The sequence below is a fragment of the Tupaia chinensis genome, unplaced genomic scaffold (assembly GCF_000334495.1).
Source record: "Tupaia chinensis unplaced genomic scaffold, TupChi_1.0 Scaffold000076_1, whole genome shotgun sequence".
NCBI lineage: Eukaryota > Metazoa > Chordata > Mammalia > Scandentia > Tupaiidae > Tupaia > Tupaia belangeri.
Window position 1 is genome coordinate 3,581,569 of NW_006159536.1, and position 19,103 is coordinate 3,600,671.

Here is a 19,103-nt window from a genome sequence, read left to right on the forward strand (position 1 = left end):
CCCTCAAAAAAAAAAAAAAAAAAAAAAAACAAGAAAGAAAGGATTACCTGTGCATTAGTAAGAACTATGTGCCACCTTATTCTATGAGCAAATCTGGTTTTTTTTGGCAAGTCTGTTCAATTCTTATGAAGACTGAGGGTGATTATTTGCTCTAACATCTTTCATTAACTACAAGAATGGTAGAAACAAAATAGAGACCAGTTGACATTATAGTTTTTTTCATTTGAAATTCAATTTGGGTACCAGCAGATGGCGTAATGGTTATGTCATTGGACTACCACATAATTGACCATGGTTCTAGTCCTGGACCCAGTGGCTTAAAACTTATACCGGGCATGTGTGCACACATGCCCAAAATCTCAAGAGAATGGAAGAGAAGAGACTGTGCTGTGGCCATGCTCTGGGGGGTGGGGTGGGGAACAGATTTCTCACTTTCTGTTTCTGTCTCTTTGGTGAGCACACATGCCCTATAGCAAAATTCTCTCTCTCTCAAAAAAAAAAAATTCAATTTGATCATCGTTAAATCCCTGACATTAGAAAGTAAAAAATATAAGAATAAAAACAATAAACTAGTGGCTAAAAATGATTAAGTGGCTCTGTTCTAGAGAAACACATATTTTAATGTGCATACACTTTCCAACAATCTAAAGGCTTAGTGTCTCGTCCATGTTACAGGTGAGGAAACTGGAGTACAGGATAGAGGAGGAGATGATACCATGGGAACAGTCCACACGGTGTGTCCACGTGGGAACTCTGTAGCACCTAGGCTCATGGCTCCTGTGTCATACTCTTTATTGTTTTATCGAAGGGTTCTCAGTTGTCTACTACATTTGTATGTTCTACATTATTCACTACTCATTGTCAACAAAAGCAGTAAATTTTAAGGTGGCACACAATAGATAAAATCTGATGTGGGGCATACTTAGTTGATGTATTATAAATTTATTTTTTAAATTGATAAATAACAGTAAGATATACTTATTGTACACAACACAATGCTTTAAACTATGTACTCATTGTGGAATGGCTACCTTGAGCTTTTTAACATAGGAATAACCTTATGTACCTACCTTCTTTTTCTAATTTTTTTTTTTTTTTTATTTTTTGGAGAGGTGTTCGCTATAGGGCACGTGCGCTCGCCAGACAGAGAGAGACATAGAGACAGAAAGCGAGAAATCACCCCCCAGGGGGGATGGTCACGCCACAATCCCTTCTCCTCCATTCTCCTCTCGGGATCTTGGGCACGCACGCACACTCGCCCAGCGTGAGTTTTAAGCCACCGGGTCCGGGACGCGAACTGCGGTTGACTACGTGGGAATCCAGCGACATAGCCATTACGCTAACTGCTGGTCCCCTGTACTTACCTTCTTTTGTGTGTGTGGTAAGAACTGTTAAAACCTACTTCTCTTAGTAATTTTCCAGTGTAAAATACATTGCTATTGAGTACAGTCACCACACAGTAAAATGTGTCTTTTGAACTTATTCCTCCCAACTGAAATTTTTTATCCTTTGGACAACAACTTACCAATTCTCCCACCTGCTGGTTACCGGAATTCTTTCTTTTTCTATTCGTTCTATCTAGACTCTTAAGTACTATACTATAACCACATCCCTGTTCCTCAACTTTTTTTTTTTTTTGAGAGATTTTCACTGTAGGGCGCGTGCGCTCGCCAGACAGACAGAGAGAGACATAGAGACAGAAAGCGAGAAATCACCCCCCAGGGGGGATGGTCACGCCGCAATCCCTTCTCCTCCATTCTCCTCTTGGGATCTTGGGCACGCACACACCCGCGCCCGGCGTGAGTTTTAAGCCACTGGGTCCGGGACACGAACCGCGGTCGACTACGTGGGAGTCCAGCGACATAGCCATTACGCTAACTGCTGGTTCCCCCTGTTCCTCAACTTTTGTGGACCACCATGACATGGCCTAGCTACAAGAAATTCCAGGATAGATTCCAGGAATGACAGTAAGACATCCTACAGTCCACAATTTCCATCCGACCACATTTATGTTTTATACCTTTCTTATGCTGCACCAAGATAAGGCATAATTAACTCTCTCTAATAACAGCACACTTCCCAATGGTGAAGGAAGTCATTATAGTAGTTAACACAGTCATTTCCTCTCTTAGAAAATAAATGTCCCTTTAACTAATGTACCAAGGGGGGGGGGATCAATATGCTAAATGCTTTCCTCCAATAATCCTAGTTTAACCAGCAGCTCTGAAAATGAAACTCAGATCTTGCCAGATTACATTCTGATGCAGGTTAGGAAAGGGTACAATGTATTCACAAATTTTCCAAATGCAAGACCTTAGTGATATGACAAACCCAACTGCAGGGTCACATCCAGACCTTGGCTACTCCCTTGCTTCCATCTCTCAGATGAGGCCTCTTTCCATGCTGTGTCAGGGGTACGCCTTTCTTTTTTTCATTGTTTGTTAGATTTTTGCCATAGGGCGAGTGTGTTCACCAGAGACAGACAGAGGGAAAGTGAGAAATCACTTCCCTGGGGAGGTGTTGGGGGGATGGCCACACCTCAATCCCTTCTCCTCTATTATCCTCTAGGGATTTTGGGCATGTATGCGCAAGCACCAGGTGTGATTTTCAAGATGCCAGATCCAGGACTTGAACCTCAGAGTTGGACTTGTGCGATCCAAGACCTTAATCATCATGCCACTTGCTGGTCCATCCCTTGCTTTTTTAACACATAGATATCCAGACCAAAAAATTGATAAACAAACAAACAAACAAAATAACCAGGGAGGTAAGGCTGATCTAGTAAAGAAAAGTTTGTGAATTTCATTTATTCATTTATTTTTTTTTGTCTCTTTGTATGTGTGAGAGAGTGCTATAGGGTGTGTGCACTCACCAGAGAGAGATACAGAGACACAGAGAGGGAAAGTAAGAAATCATTCCCCAGGAGACAGCCATGCTGCAATCTCTTCTCCTCCCTTCTTCTCTTAGGATTTTGGGCATGCACAGACATGGACAGGGCATGAGTTTCAAGCCTCTGGGTCCAGGACTCAGAGATGATCGGTCATGTGGGAGTTCAGTGCCTTAACTACCACACCGCCTGCTAGTCCTTTTTTATTAAAAAAAAATCATTATCATTATTTTTAAACTTTGCTATAGGGCATGTGCACTCACCAGAGAGAGGGAGAAAAAATGAGAAAGCAAGCTGCTAGGTCTGGGATTTGAACCATGCTGGCCATGTGGAAGTCCAGCACCTAAACCACTATGCCACCTGCCAACCTTTTTTTTTTTTTTTTTTTTTTATTTTTTTTTTTTAATTTTTTTTTTTTTTTTCGGGTTTTTTTTTTTTTTTTTTTTGGAGAGGTTTTTCTTTTTTGCTATAGGACGCGTGCACTTGCCAGACAGAGAGAGACATAGAGACAGAAAGCGAGAAATCACCCCCCAGGGGCGATGGCCACACCGTAATCCCTTCTCCTCCATTCTCCTCTCGGGATCTTGGGCAGGCACACACATGCACCCGGCGTAAGTTTTAAGCCACCAGGTCCAGGACGCGAACTGCGGTTGACTATGTGGGAGTCCAGTGACATAGCCTTACACTAACTGCTGGTCCCCTACTTAATTATTCTTTACAACTACAGGCCATGTCTCTAAATACAAAATCCATGAGATTCCTAGAGCCAGGCAAAGAATAGATGCTCAAGTGCACTTATTACTTAAGTCTGGGCCTAATATTCCCTCACCTGCACAGGCCAGCCATATAATATCCTCAACATATGCTTTCTTGACCTCAGTACTACAGAGATTTAGGGCCTGATAATTCTACTTTGGCTGTCCTGTGCACTGTAGCATCTTCATTAAATCCCTGATTACTATCCACTAGATATCAGTAGTACCCCCTCCCCCAGCTGTACAACCAAAACTGTCTTCTGAAATTATCAAATGTCACCTGGGGTCAAAATGACTTCCAGTTGAGAGCTACTGTCCTAATTCACCAATTGCCAGATGCAGTCACATTCAAAGGAACCAGGGCCCAGACAGGCATTTTAGCACTTCTGGTTGGATCTCTGCCTGCTGCTATGTTCCTAACTCCCAGAAGGTGTACTAAATGTCTCTTCAATTGACCAGGTCTTAGATTCACAGGGCAGACTGACCACAGAACTAATTAGAATGAACTACTAGAGAATCATGCACTTAGTTACATGTCTGGTTAAGTGGCAGCTAATTTTCTAGAGATAAAAATGTGATCTTCGTGGGGTGAAGAAAGTAGTAAAGGTGACAGAAAATAACAAATTTATTGGCACATATAGAAAATGCTTCTTTTTACTTATATAAGAATCCAGGAGAAGACACAGTTAACCAGGTTGTAATTTTTTTTTTTTTTGAGAGGTTTTTGCTATAGGGTGCGTGCACTCGCTGGAAAGACAGAGACAGACAGAGAGACAGAAAGTGAGAAATCACCCCCCAGGGGGGATGGCCATGTCGAAATCCCTTCTCCTCGATTCTCCTCTCGGGATCCTGGGCACACACGCACAGGTGCCTAGCGTGAGTTTAAGCCACCGGGTCCGGGACTTGAACTACTGTCAACTACATGGGAGTCCAGTGACATAGCCATTATGCTAACTGCTGGTCCACCAGGTTGTAAATTTTTTGCACTAGCTATGCTTATATACAGGCTGCATTTGTATTTTTTAATTTATTAAGAATGATAGAGTTATACAGAATAGTACTGACACAATCATATGAAAATATTAGGCTGTCAGAAAAATCATGATGTATTTTTCTATGCTTTTCTATGCAGAAATGTAACATGACTTGTCCAGTGACCCAGTGTTACAAAACATTAAGCAAAAAGTTGATGTGTATAGTATATTTTGTTTACTGGATCATTGGGGAAGTTATGACGTATTTTTTCTATGCAAAAATTGCATCAAGCACATTTGCTCTATACATATACTCAGACATCTACCTACCTATTACCTACCTGCAACTCCCTCCTACTCCATCTAGTTGCATGGAAAACATTTTAATTATCCACTGATATTGGAATATGAACTATTATTTTCTTCTTCATAATTTTCCTTATTTTTTTCCCAAACATTTCTTAACCATTATAAAAGGACAATTTTTTTAAAGAATTTATAAAGGTATAATAACCATTTGCTATATTATTGCATTGCCATCTAGGGAGATGATAAACACATCTCTCTAATCACACACACACACACACACACACACACACACACACATATTTTATACTCTGGGTATTATATAAAATATACAGTAACCTATACCTGTTGTAAACTATATTATTTAGTTCTCTATGTAATACAAAATATGTACACATTTTATAAAAATATACATGTATTTATTATATAGGTATGTGTATATAGTATATTTGTGGTATTTAGTAGACTCACCAATGACTTCCATATTGGTAAACCTAATGATCAATTTTCAGTTTGTATTTGATCTATGGGAGGCATGAGACTCTGCTGATCAAGCCCTACTTCTAGAAATACTTTTTTTGCTTGATTCCAGGATACTACTCTTTCACAGGTCATCTTCCTCATTGCCTTTACCTTTTTAATTCCCTTTGCTGATTCTTCCTCAACTTATCAGTCCCGAAATACTGATGTGTTCCAGGGATCATCTATTTTCTTGTCTCCCATACTCACTCTCTCTTTTCTTTTTCCTATAACGTTTACTCACTCATGTCCTCCATGAAAGACAGAGACACAGAGACACAGACAGAAAAAACAGACACTCCAAAAATGTCTTCATTGCTGCAAACCACCTCCAGTACCAGCAGGGCCAGATCATGGACACAGGTATGGATGCCCGGAGTGCTTAGGGAGTTCCAGGGACAAAATCCCAAGACCTTCTCCTGTGGGTGCGACTGCACCAAGACTGTGCTACCACTCACCCCTCCCCACTTTTTGAGTTACCTCATCTAACTTCATGGTTCAAAGTACCGTTTACACATTTTCACACTCACGAATCTAAATTCTAACTATAGATTTATATAACTAACTATTGATATTTGCTTAACAATACTATTAGCAATTCTACCTTGAAATTATCATGGTCAAATGGGTCATTTTCTTAACCAATTCCACCTGAATTCTGTCCCATGTGAGTTAAATGGCAATTGTATGCAAATACTCAAGCCAGAGATCTCAGTATCATCATTAGACGTCCTCTTTAACTCACATTCCACATCCAACCCATCACCACCTCTTGTCCGCTCTATTCTTAATAAAAGAACCAGGCATCTACCACCCTGACCATCACCAGTACTGCTCCTCACCTGACACTCTCTGTAACAGTCCTTCCTCTCCACCTCTCTGCAGACTATTTTACAGCAGAGCAGCTAGAAGGTCCAATTCAAACAGATACTCGGAACCTTTTAGTGACTTCTCTCTTATTGAGGAGAAAGCCCAAGCTCTTATGATCTCCTACAAACTCTTTCTAAGCTGAGCACCCGCTCTTCTCTGACCATATCCCCTACTACTTGTCCTCTGGTTGCAACATTGACCTCTTTCTTTCCTTCAACACAATCTGCATACTTCTGCCCAAGTCCTTTGCATTTACCCTTTTCCTGCTTTGAATGCACCCCCCCTCACCCCAGGATTTTGCAGACCTCATTCCCTGACTTCCTTCAATTCTCTGTTCAAATGTTAACATCTCTGAGGTCTTGCCTGACCATCCAATTTAAAACTGCTTAAATGGGGACCAGCAGTTAGCATAATGGCTATGTCGCTAGACTCCCATATAGTCGACCGCGGTTCGCATCCTGGACCCAGTGGCTTAAAACTCATGCCGGGCACGTGTGTGTGCATGTCCATGATCCCGAGAGGAGAATAGAGGAGAAGGGATTGTGGCGTGGCCATCCCCCCTGCGGGGGGGGGGGGGGTTTCTCGCTTTCTGTCTCTCTGTCTTTCTCTGTCTGGTGAGCGCATGCGCCCTATAGCAAAAACCTCTCCAAAAAAAAAAAAAAACTGCTTAAATGTCTTCCAGACATCACCTGTTTATATCCATTATTTTGTTTTGTTTTTCTCTAAGGAATTAATCACGTACTGTATATTTGCTAGTTTATTTATTTAGTTTTTAAAATAATGCTTCTTGAATGCAGGGACTTTCATATTATTGTTTTTTGTTTTCTCCCTACCAATTCATTATTAGTACCTAAAATAGTGTCAGACTTAAAAATAGGCATTGGGTAAATATTTTTTTGAGTGCATAAATATATGTATATGAGTAAATACCCAACAGTATATGTTTCTCTGTATCTAATATACATGTATGTGTGAAAATGTATTGTGAGATTTTACATTTGTATATACGCAAATGAATAAATTGCTAGCATCACATATGACTCCAAGTTTCATGAATTAAAATGTTCGTATAAGTTAATTTTTACATTAATAATAATTATAAACAACATAAAGTAACCCTAGTCTGGCAACAGCTCATAATGTGGTGGTTAAGGCACTGGACTCCCACACAGCTAAGTATGGTTCAAGCCTGGCCTGGTAGCTTGCTTTCTCACTTTCCTTTCTCTCTCTCTCTGGTCAAACTAAAATAATAATAATAAAAAAATAAAATCAGGGACCAGCAAATGGCATAATGGTTATGTCCCTGGATTCCCACATAGTTGGCTGCAGTTCAAGTCCTGGACCCTGTGGCTTAAAACTTACATAGGATGCATGTGTGTGCATGCCCCAAATCCCAAGACATGGCCATCCCCTCTTGGGGGGGGGGGTAATTTCTCACTTTTTGTCTCTCTGTCTCTCTTGCCTCTCCAGTGAGTGTACACAACCTATAGCAAAAATCTCTCTAAAATTAAATAAAAATACAAAAATACAAAAAAAAGTAATTTTGGAAAATAAACGTAACCCAAGTCTAGTTTCTCTTTTGATACCTTATTTCCTGTTTCAAGGAGAGGCGATAACCCAATTTATCTTCAACACTGAATCCTCAAGAAAGGCATCTTGATGCATCATAGCTACTGACTTGTGATAAACACTGGCCTGTTCATGGTCTTACATTGCATCCTGTACCTCAAATTATCAGAGAATTCCTGCTTCTACTTTTATCCTCTTCAGACTATTCCAAACAGCAGGATTCAAGTTACATTTTCTCACATTTGGGAAATACTGTGACTCAGTACCTGAAGTCACATTATGTATCTATCCATCCAACCATCTATCCAGCTTCCATACACAAACGTGTGTGCACATAAACACAGACACAGACAAAAGTCTCATGAGACAATATTTATCCCAAATATGAATTTATTCTTATATTTTCTATGCTAATTCATTGTTTTTTAAATTGGTTAAAACCCTTGACATTGATTTTATAACTTAATCACAGTTTTCATTTCTGAAAATACTGTGATCATGTCTGTATAGACAGAATAAAGGAAAATGCAAAACCAAATGCTAAGTGCTCAAACACACAGGGACAGCTGGACTCTTGTCACTGGCCCCCAGCTGGCCCCTGCAATTGTACACGTGTAAGCTTTCAGCCCCAACTGCCATGTGTGCTTCTGAAGTTGGTCCCAGGCAAGTCTCCGCTGCCAAGCAAGTGCCTACAGCTGGCCTCCACAGTGGTACAGAGAGCCTGGAAATAAGCCCTATATGGTCAACTAATTTTTGACAATGGTACCAAAAATACAGAAACGAAACAAACAAAAATTGGAATAGAGAAAAGATAGTATGTTCAATAAGTGATTTTGACAAAACTGTATTTCAATATGTAAACAAATGATATTGGACACCTATCTTACAGCATACACAAAAATCTACTCAAGATGGATTAAAGGCCTAAATGTGTAACTCAATACACAAAACTATAATAAAACATAGGATGCAAAAACAACCTTAAATTCCTTTACTTCTCTATTTTTTATAAACCATCTTTAGTGCTTCAACTTATCCAGGTCTACCCTTAACTCTTCCTTTTCAATTATGTTTTGAATTCCTAAACTCATCCTGATATCCTTCTAATTATGTATAGGTTTCCCTTCTCCCCCTTATAGTTATTTCTCTTCCCAGTGCTCTTATTTTTTCATTTATTTCTCTGTACGTCCAAGGACAAGGAATAACCTGTCACAGTTGAAATTCACAGAAGTGACAAGAGTTCTTCTTTGCAATCCACGCCATTCAGTACATTTTTATAAAATACCTACTATGCTCTAACGGTTGTAATGTGAAAATGGCCAGTCTATGTAGAACACTATTAGCAAAGAATTTGTTGAGTAACATCAGAGGGTCTTTTTATTTCATTCACAGTTTTATCTGGAGAGGAAGGACTAGAGTTTAAAAATAGAAAAGGAGAAATAGAAGTGTCTACATAGATAGGCCTTGCCAGATATACTAACCATATTTATAAAACAAATTTCAAAAGTAATTACTTGGCATGAGAGGAGGAAGGAGAAGCAGGAAGATGGATGACTAGGGAGGGATTCATATTATTAGCAGAAGAGTGTTCCAAATGGGGCCATCTCTGGAATCACAAGTATCTTGTATTGCAAAGCAGTGCCTGATTCACGCATGCAAGTGGTAATAACCCCGTCTTTCAAAGCCCAGGGGAATCTACCAGTCCACAGGGCCAATGTTCAATTTCCCAGAAGTCCAGGTCAGACCTGAAAGCATCCATGCTGAACCTTTTACGGCCCTCATTTCATTAGATGTTGTACTCTTGGCTCAGCACGAGCGAGCTCTAGATGTCTTTGCCTTGCCTCCCAAATGTGTAATTAGTCTGTGTTGTGAGCAGCTTACTTTATGCAAGAGTTATGTTTCACATGCAATCATTTTGTCAATTACCAAAACTCAAACAAAAGGGCTTTAAGAAAAAAAGAAAAAAATCAGTAAGATTTAAGTATAAGGCAAAAGCCATACCTGACAATTCTTCCAGGATATTTTATAAGGCGCTTAACCATTGTTAACTTTTGCCTAAGTACATTCTAAGGAACTTAAAGTGATGAAACTTTTGTTACAGCTAAATAAATTTTCACAACAATGAAAGGATAAGACACCTGCAAGACACTTAATATTCTGAAATTTTTTAATCTTTGGAAAAAGCACTGGTAGCTATTATAAGCATGAAAGCTTTTTGGCCAATTGGATTATATAAAATTCAGAATGTGAATATCATCCTAGAATGAGGATCAGAGGCCCGTTCTAACAGCAGGGAGGCATTTTATTTTCAATTGTACTTTTCAGGGAGTGAAGAAAAGAAAAAGAAAAGAGGTGAGCAGGCCCATTCAATGTGAATGGTGATCATTTTAATAGTTGGTAAAGGACTTTGTCTCTCATTACTGCTAATTTTTTAGATGAAACCAGCAAAATGCATGATGATTTACAAGTAGGCAGATGATCTCTTAAAGTATTTTGCCCTCTGGTCAGCATAGACAAATATTCAAAAAAGAATCAGAGATCATGGTGATGATAAATTCTTAATAAGTCTGAATTATATTCTAAGTTGTTGAGAATTAACACACAGCTCAGAGTTTTATATAAATCATAAGGGAAAGGAAGCAATAAGAAACACAAATGTAAGTAAATGTTGCAATAAGTAGGAGAAAAGTTTGAAATAAATGTACATGACATTGGTATTTACTCTTTTCTTTCTTTCTTTTTTTTTTTTTTTTTGAGGGGGGAGGTTTTTGCTATAGGGCACGTGCGCTCGCCGGAAAGACAGAGAGAGACAGAGAGACAGAGAGCGAGAAATCACCTCCTAGGGGGGATGGCCACACTGCAATCCCTTCTTCTCCATTCTCCTCTCGGGATCTTGGGCATGCACACACACGCACCCGGCGTGAGTTTAAGCCTCCGGGTCTGGGACTCAAACCACAGTCGACTATGTGGGAGTCCAGCAACATAGCCATTACTCTAACTGTAGGTCCCAGTATTCACTCTTAATGAAGAAAACTTTTAAGATGTAGATTACAGTTAGTTCAACAATGTCAGTATTTTAAATAAATGTCCTATGTGATCTCCAAAAGTGCATATTCATTCATTTGAAATGGTATTTTTTTGAGAGTTTTTTGCTATATAGGGCACGTGTGCTCACCAGAAAGAGAGAGACAGAGAGACAGAAAGTGAGAAATCACCCCCTAGGGGGGATGGCCATGCCTCAATCCCTTCTTCTCCCGTCTTCTCTCGGGATCTTGGGCATGCACGCACACACACCCGGCGTGAGTTTAAGCCACCAGGTCCGGGACTCGAACCGCAGTTGACTACGTGAGAGTTCAGCAACATAGCCATTACGCTAACTGCAGGTCCCTACTTGAAATGTCTTTTAACCACAGACCCAGATGAATAAAACCCTGGAAATTATTTGTAATTGAGAGATGTTTTCATGTTTTCTGAAATTCATCTCCTGAGAGGAGATGAAGGTAAGAAACTACAGAAAGTTATAGTTGATTGAACTTACCAAAAACCAATTTTTTTTAAGTAAAGGATTAATTTTCTAATAGCAGGAAATTCATGTCAGAAAACAGTCATTCTTTATTGTCTATTCAAAATAACAGTACTTCAATGTACTGTTAATTCAGGGACTATAACTAACAAGAAAATTAACTCAGAGTTAAGATTATGGGGCTGGCTGGTAGCCTGGTGGTTAAAGGCCCACTCCCACATGGCTAACCGCAGTTCAATTCCCAGGTCTGGTAGCTTGCTTTCTCTCTTTCTCTCAGTCTCTCTCTCTCTGTCTCTCTATGATCAAACTGGAAAATACTACTACTAAATAAAGTTAAATAAAATAATTTTAAAAAAAGACTACTATAGCACCCTCTCTAGATGCACTTACAGTGTACAAACTCGAAAGTCCAAGAAATTTAAATTAAATGACAGTCAGCAATACTTTTCAGATGAATGTTAAATTCATAAATATAATATTTTGTGTCATGAAAAGTAATATAAATAGATATATGTAAGTCAGAAAGCATGGATTTTTATAAAACTAGAACAAAGTTTGTTACTATTGAAAAGCAACAGGTGCTTTTGTTTTTCTCCTTCTGACTAAAAGCAGGTTAGAGGGCCAGTTTTATGGTGCAGTGGTAACATGCTGCTCAAGAGTTGCTAGACCCACATGGTGACCATGGTTCTAACCCTAGTCTGGTCAGCATGAAACACACTGGGCGAGTGCACAGGTGTTCAGTGTCTAGGATCCAGTTGGCTGGAGGACAAGTGGAAGGGGATTACAGCATGATGAGCTACTGTGGAAGATGCTCATGTCTCTTTCTCTTTCTCTGTCTGTCCTCTCCCTCCTTTCTCTGTCTCACATGTATGCACATGCATTTCATTAAGTAGATTAAAGAACCCTGACTAAAAGTGTCTTAAATATTTTATATGCAATAATTCAATGGTTAAAATATAAGAGCAACAGGACCAGGAGTTAGCGTAATGGCTATGTCGCTGGACTCCCATGTAGTCGACTGCAGTTCAAGTCCTGGACCCAGTGGCTTAAACTCACGCTGAGTGCATGTGCGTGCGTGCCCAAGATCCCAAGAGGAGACTGGAGGAGAAGGGATTGTGGCATAGCCATCTCCCCTGGTGGGAGATTTCATTTTCTGTCTCTCTATATCTGTCTGTCTTTCTTGCTAGTGCACGTGCCCTATAGCAAAAACCTCTCAAAAAAAAATATATAAGAGCAACATGCTTTTGTATGAATATAAGATTTAAGAACAAACAATACAATTATAATAATTTAATGACTGGGTTGGCTCTGGGCCTGGTGGTCAAGGCAAGCAGACTACATAAGGCTAAGTCTGTGGTTCAAGTCACAGATATCTACGGGCATACATGCCCCAAATCCCAACAGAAAAGAGAAATGGAGAAGGGATTGCGGCATGACCATTCCCCATGATGAGTGCTTCCTCTCTCTTCCTTCCTCCCTATCTTTCTCTGGTGAGTACACCTGTCCTCTGGCAAAATTAAAAATAAAAATAATAATGATGTAATGTCCTGAAAAAAGAAGTATAATAGGCCAGATCCTGAGGATGAGACCATTTGGGAAGCTTGGTTCTAAGGTGAAAGACCCCTTCCAAAATCTTTGCATCACACCTTGTAACAAACAGGTTCACAGTTACTGCACGCTGGAAAAAAAAGGAGGGGTTCTATTATGAGAACCTATAAAGAAGAAAGTGCTTCTTTATTTTAAACTTTTCTGAGTCATTAATAGGACAACATATATTCATAATATTTAAGAAGAGAATATGTAGAGAATATGAATATTAATTTATCTGTCATCAAAAGATCACTTTGCCTAAAAGAAAGGTCAAACTCGTGTGCAAAATATTTATAATCTTTTGCTAAATTGTAGTATTGCAATAGAAACTTATTTTGTCAATGTTTTTTGAATGAACTAAAGTTTTTTTTTTTTTTAATATGTTTAGTTTCTCTATGAGAAAGTTCTTTTTGTTTATTTTTTTCTTTCATGGGGGTGGGCATTAAGATTGGGAAGTTTCTGTAGATAAAGAAAATGAATTACAGGGACCAGCAGATAGCATAATGGTTCTGTCGTTGGACTCCCACGTAGTCAACTGTGGTTCAAGTCCCTGACCTGGTAGCTAGAAACTCATACCAGGTACCTGCGCATGAGAATGGAAGAGAAGGGACTATGGTGTGGCCATCCCCCATGGGGCGATTTCTTGCTTTCTGTCTCTCTGTTTCTTTGGATAGTACACATGCCCGATAGAAAAAAAAAAATCTCTTTCTAAAAAAACAAAAAAAGAAAGTTAATAGTAATTTTCATTTCTAGGAAGATTTTTAGGAAATGCTGCAGTTACAGAATATAGTCTTAAACCATTGAAGTAGAAGTACAAGAATGTTCCACGTAGCGGCCTCCCTCTGTATATTACTATCTAGGGTGTAATGACTCTCTCACTAGAGATACAGCTTTCTTTCCAACTCAAGAATTTTAAAGACAGTGATTGCATCTCAATAACCTTCATTTTTCCTAAAGGACCCAGTACATGTTTTTTGTTTTGTTTTGTTTTGTTTTCCTTCTGTTTAAGGCTCAGAGAGTAACATTTGTTAAACAATGTAGTAACAGTACTACCATGGTTTAAAAAACTGGTATTTTACTGGGGGGAGGTAGGTTCAGTTTGTTAAGGCGTATGAAAAAATCAAATAATAAAACAACCATTTTTACTCCATCTTTTTCTCTGTTGCCTGAATTATATCTAATACAAATTCAGCTGGAAACCAATCCCTTTTAGTATGCTATTAATGATAAAATATTTCTAAATTTCAAATAGGTATTGGAAATCTCAGTGGGTAACAACCATTTAAAATTCATAATACATGTTTACTACTGTAATGAAAATGTTCTTATCATATATATATATAACATGTCACTTCTAGATAAAGACATACAATTTGTCTTTTATCTTAATAATTAAAATCAATGACTCTTTTTAAAATGTCACATAAAACTTACTTCTTAAGATAAGAAGTCGTTTAGGTCATATAGAGGATAAAAAAACATCAAAATTAGGAATGTGAATATATCTTCCTATCATCAATTTATAAAGAAATTGATGGAAGAAGGGAAATCTATCCAGAGTTAACTCATGGAGAAAAATTAATGAATGTATCAATAGGCTGTTACCACAAAAATGCTGCATAATGAACCATCCCCAAATTTTGATATACACATCAAATCATTTATTTATGGCTCATAGACTTGCAGATTGGCTGGGATTTGGCTAATGTGGTCTAGTTGTGCTTGCCTCCAAGCTAAAGATTAGGTGTATGTCTGCTCTCTCTCTATATATGTTTCACTTTCTTTGGGCCACCAGATATTGAAGCATGTTTATCTCAGGCTGAAATCTAGAAAACAAAAATTAAAGTTTCTCTTAAGCATTGGTTCCCATGACATCTATTACTATTTCATTGGCCAAGTGAATCCACATGGCTAAATCCATAGACTATATTCAGAAAAGTACTCTCCAAAAACCATGAGACCATGACAGAGTATAGCTAGCTTATGCTCCTATTTGGAAGTAAAAAACTGAAATCAGTAATTTCCTCTACTAACTAGATGACTTTTTTTTTTATATATACATGCGGTAATGATATAATAAAGGGTTATCAGGCAGTAATGACATAACGTAGGGTTTTTATCTCTCTGAATCATGTGTTTTCTTCTTTTAGGTATTATATTTGCTCCTTGACGCATACACCCATCCTACAGAGTGACTTCTGGGTCTGTGAGACCTCCCCAAGGTAAAGAAATATGTCACCAGATTAAAGAAGATTCTTCCTCTCCATCCCTGTACTGTTCAAGCCAGGTTCTTGAAGTGGACTCACTGTTGGGTGGCTCCAGGATCTAAATAATTAGCTTGGGCTACTGAATATTGCCTTTCACTTCACATTTTTCTCCCTAAGTATTCATCTTCCAAATGTTCTTTTCCTATGATGTTGTAAGTACAGGAAACCAAGTCAAGGGTAAGGGAGCAATTTCTATGGCCTTAATTCCTGTAAAATCAGTGTGTAATTACAAGAAGTATAAAAGTTCAACACACTTCCAATCAATATTTTGCTAGATGTAAGTTGAGCAGAACTTCTTTCTTCCCTGAACTAATGGATCTTCATTTTCCAACAAAGTCAAGTATGCATCGAAGACTCATTAAGGACAACCTCAGTTTAGTTCATGCCTAAGGAATTACTTTTTTTTAATTAATCCATCACAGAAACATTTTTAGTTGCTGATGTATAAAATAGGAAAACTCTTCCAAGCACCATGAGTAAGTAGATCGATCTTTTTAGTACCTGATGGTACAGACTACAATTTTTATGATACTTAATGAAATCATACATAAAGAAAAAATCTTCACTTCATATGTAGGTGTGTAAATGTCAAACAAAAGAATTTCCAACCTCTTCCACTTTTATGCTTATACTATTAGTACCTAGTCCTATGCACACCTCAGCACAAGTATGTGGGATATGTCAGTTAAAGAAATTGTTGATCAATGCTGCTCCAGCTATTTCTTTCATTGTGGCTTAATATGGGGCACGTTTTTATTAACATTAAAAAAAAATTAGTTCAAAACCTGCTAGTGAAGTCTCTGCACTTTGTAATATAGATCATCTTATAGGTTTAATTTTTTTAATAGAAAACAAATTTGCTAGTACCACAATCATTGTCATCAAATGTTATTTTGGAATATTAGGTAATATATTTGGGATACAGTAACAAAATGATCTCCTGCACCCCTGTTTTTTTCAATGCTATCATGATGGTAAGCATAACCATGACTTCTCTGCACCTTGAAGCCTATAAAGGGCTGAGCTATGCAAGAAAATAGCTTGCAAATGTTTCTAAGGTCTCACATTTATTTTGGCTCATCTGATTACCATATCCGCTCTGAGTTTTGATATGGGGTGGAGTAAATCTGTCATTCACTTCTACTTTATTATGACAGCTGGTACTATTTGGCAACTATGCTGTTCAGATTAACCGCAAAAAAAATTCTTCACATGTAAAACTAAAACTATGTCTATATCAACACCTAAACAATTGGTTGAAGAGTTTAAATTCACTCAATGAGCATTTGTTCTAAGTAAAATTGCAAATCAAACTAAAATTTGCTTTGATAGTTGACATTTTATTGTTTGTTTTAACTACATTGGGCAATAGTTTGTGTTCAGGCACCAAGTAAAATATTCTTAATATAGTCAGTATCTGCCAATCCTTTGTCCTTTAAAATCCCTTGCACACTAGGTATCAATAATCTGGAATATTTTTTATTATTTGTTTAGCTCCAAAGAATTAAAATTATAATTCAAATGTGTTCATGAATGGTAAATAAGACTCCTGACTCATTATTTTTTTGTTAAGGCAGTCCCTGATCCCAGCCTTTGCCTCTGGGGATGTAGAGTTCATCCCATTATTTTAGCCACATCACAAGAAGGACAGTGGCTAAACAAATATGGGTGATTTATAAAGGCAGCCATATTTAAGTGATCCGAAACAAGTGATCCAGTATTTAATGAGTACCGTATGTTCAGACACCTCTTCAACTTATTTTTTCTATTAAATTGTAGGAGAAAAACACAACATACTTATGAAAAAAAATGAGAGATCTACTAAAGAATTCTAGAATTATGAATAAGTGCTAGTCATTTACTACTGGTATAACTCAACACAATGTGCATATGTATTTTTGAAACATTATTCAGCATAACAGTGCACTTTGTCCTTGTCTACATCTTTAACTTCTAACAAAAATATCTGTACTAACATAAAATTCAGCTGCATCTTACAAAAGAAAATTAATAGTATTCTAAGAACATTGTGTATAAGCAAAACTCATTTTTTTCTAGCATCTTGTTAGGATATGCTCCCACATTTCTTCTTAAAGAGAAACAGATTTAGAAACTAAAAAAAAAAAAACAAAAAAACAAAAAAAAAACCAGAATGGGCTTCCTTTTGTTTTCTTCACTCTCCGGACTATGGTAATTAATGTCTACTCAATACTATGCTCAATCATCTGCCTCCCCTGGGACAGTACTTTCAATTAAACCTTTTATGTCATCCAAGAATGCCTGTTCTCATTGACCATGCACTTTTTATCCGTGGATTTATGATAATCTAATGCACATCTCCTCACAGGCAGAATGGCCTTCTGCATCCTTATTGTTCTTATACCAGAAGAGAAGTGAAAAACAAAATCAACTCCTGGGGAGGCCAGGAAGGAAACCACATTTGTTTAACACAGCAAGAAGCCTTTCACTACCTGGCCAATGGCCTCGACCATTACACTGCCCTGGCCTCTCAATGTGCTGGCTGCCCTTGCCTGGCTGCTGGCTTCTGATAAGAGATGCCAACTCTCTTGAGAGCTAAGAGCAGAGGTGACACAATCTTCGGGCTATATTTTCAAAGGTTTGTAAAGGAAGTCAGACATTTACATGTGATCACTATTCTTTTCTGCAAGAAATCCTACAGGTTAAAGGGAAACCTCTGAACTGCTATCTGACAGCAAAGGTTGGGCTTTTTAAAAAGTTAGCCAGTAGTTTGTGTCTAACTTTTTTGCCTTTTTTTCTTTCCAACTCACATGATTTGGTTTCTGCTTTAGAAGTACACAAATAATAGTGACATATTATTAATTTAACTGCTGTAAAAAATTACAGATTTTGTTTTTACGTTCATACAATTACACAGCTGAAGACAATGTTTGATCTAGTGTATTTCCACCTCTTTATGATATAGCGAATAAGTCACAGAGATGTATATCCCAAACATGAACACATTCAGCAGTCTTCATCTTTAATTTCCTTTCATGTCTATATAGCACATAAAGTTATCAAGTTAATAATTACATTATTTATATAATTTATTTATAACCTATCTAGTACCAAAGAGGATTTGAGGGGGCTGCAATTAATAACTACACTGAAAATACCTGCCAAGTTTTCAACAAGTTGCTAATATTGACACAGTCATATTTTTCTAGTAGAAGAATCTAGAACTCAGAGGGTTTTTATTTATTTTTTATTATTTATGGCCAAAGCCTGAATGAAACATGTTTGTAATCCATTTTTCTTTATTTGTAATGAAAGCAATTTTTAAATAAATGATGACCGTGGGTACAGACAAAGCAATTTCAAGTTAGAAAACAGGTTGTATACTGTGTGCTTGTAAACTTCGTGTTAGCAATTTGGACTTGTCCTCAGCGCGCCCTGCCCACCTCTGCCCCTCAAAAGTAATGCTTTGTCTAGGTTTCAACTTGTTCTTACAGTTCGTTTCTTCTATGCTATCTCTATCTCTAAAACTTACCAATAAGTCATAATTTATATTCTATTGGATGAGCTCTACTTAACGCCACTCTATCAGAAAGTGTACCTAGACTTCCTATTTAGGAAAGATGAAGTGCATCTCCTTCCGAGCTGCTTATGGGAATGAAGGCCCTTAAGGTAGCCACAGCAGCAGCAGCATCAGCAAAGGATTGGAGGAAGAGCTCCATCTGTGCCTACTACTTTGGTAACAAAAGTGTTGTAACCATATGGGTTGAAGTAAGATAGCTCCTGGCAAGTTGGTAGCCCTACAAGACATTCTTCAGGTCATGCTCCCCAGACATTCTGAACTCTGTAACAAACTAATATTCCTGC

General features: G+C 38.0%; 1 protein-coding gene across 1 annotated transcript in view; it reads right to left on the bottom strand.

Annotated features, from left to right (window-relative positions):
* PARD3B (par-3 family cell polarity regulator beta) overlaps positions 1-19,103 on the bottom strand; it is a 1,250,195-nt gene that overhangs the window by 539,382 nt on the left and 691,710 nt on the right. The window lies entirely within an intron of this gene.